We start from the raw sequence: 1,581 nt of genomic DNA, 5'->3' as shown, positions 1-1,581 counted from the left end.
TACCTCACTTCAGATAATGGACTCAAGTTCAATCCATTCATTTCTTAGACCACAAAAGCCTGGGTAGCACTTCTAACACTCACTAAAGCCTTGGCAAAGAAGTATTACCTGACAACAGAAACAAAAAAAAAAAAAAAAAAAAAAAAGGGAAACCTTACATGGATGGTGCCAATATTATCAGCCCTAAATAAAAATCCTGAGCACCGAGTCTCTAATGATCTTCCCTGGCTGGCATTTCATGCTTTGTCACAACTCACTGCTGGGAGAACTAAATGTGTCCCATCTTCTTTCTATGATCTTCAAATAATCAAATCTCACTAAATTCTCAGTTCCCACCTGGTCCCAAACATTCTCATTGCTCATTCTCTATTTCTTCAAGAGGCTCATTCTCCCAAGTTCCAAAACATGCCACCATCTCTACTCATTTTGCATTCTATTCCTTGGCAATCTCATGATTTCAATAATCACTTACAAAAATAACCCACAAATTCTAATGTTCAGCCTTTCTAGACTCTGAATTGGTATTTCTAATTACCTGCAGACAACTATATATATAGATGTTTCAGTTACTTCAAACTCAATAAAACAAACAATGGGCCAGGTGAAGTGGCTCACCCCTGTAATCCTAGCACTCTGGGAGACTGAAGTGGGAGGATCACTTGAGGTCAGGAGTTCGAGATCAGCCTGAGCAAGAGCAAGAGCGAGACCCCATCTCTACTAAAAACAGAAAAATTAGCTGAGTGTGGTGGCCTATGCCTGTAGTCCCAGCTACTCGGGAAGCTGAGGCAGGAGAATTGCTTGAGCCCAGAACTTTGAGGTTGCTGTGAGCTAGGCTGATGCCACAGGTGACAGAGCGAGACTCTGTCTAAAAAAAAAAAAACAAAATACATAAACAATGTTATTTTTCTCTCATCTACTCCTCAAGCCCTTGACACAATCTCTAGTCTTTTCATCTTAATGCTTCTAATCTTGAAGGAGGTGTCATCTGCCTACATAACCAAACTAGAAGCCTCAGTGCTGTGGCTAAACGTGTCCCCCCAAATTCATGTGTTGGAAACTTAATTCTCAACGTTAACAGTATTGGGAAGTGGGGCCTTTCAGGAGGTGTTTAGGCTTGGCCCTCATGAAGGGATCAATGCCACTACGAAAAGGACTTGCAGGAGGAGGTTTGCTCTCTCTTGCCCTTCGCCCCTCAGCATGAGAATGCACCAAGAGAACCCTTACCAAATGCGGATGGATGCCTCGATCTTGGACTTTCCATCCTCCAACACTGTAAGAAATACATTTCTGTTCTTTATAAATCACCCAGTCTCAGAAGACTACGATGCTCAGCATCTTAAACCTCTTCTTCCTAAGCCTTGCCATTCACATGCTGTTTCTGTTCTGACACGCCTTGTGGGCCCATCCCCTGACCTCAGATACATCCTCTCTTCACTCGGTTACCGAAATAGCTTCCTGTCCTCTACCTTTGGTTGCTTTCAGATCTTTATGTCTTTGGTGTTTTGCAGTTTCATTCAAGTATCTACACATGAATTTATTTTCACTTTTGGCTGCAGACATACTTCAATCTTTTATCAGTTC

General features: G+C 42.1%; 1 protein-coding gene across 1 annotated transcript in view; it reads right to left on the bottom strand.

Moving 5' to 3' along the window:
- Positions 1-1,581, bottom strand: part of NSUN6 (NOP2/Sun domain family, member 6) — a 52,770-nt gene that overhangs the window by 34,611 nt on the left and 16,578 nt on the right. The gene's annotated exons all lie outside the window — the stretch shown is intronic.

Source organism: Propithecus coquereli, unplaced genomic scaffold, assembly GCF_000956105.1.
Source record: "Propithecus coquereli isolate 6110/MARCELLA unplaced genomic scaffold, Pcoq_1.0 Scaffold69, whole genome shotgun sequence".
Taxonomy (NCBI): domain Eukaryota; kingdom Metazoa; phylum Chordata; class Mammalia; order Primates; family Indriidae; genus Propithecus; species Propithecus coquereli.
Note: the sequence above shows the minus strand (reverse complement) of the source record. Positions and strands in the feature narration are given on the sequence as shown.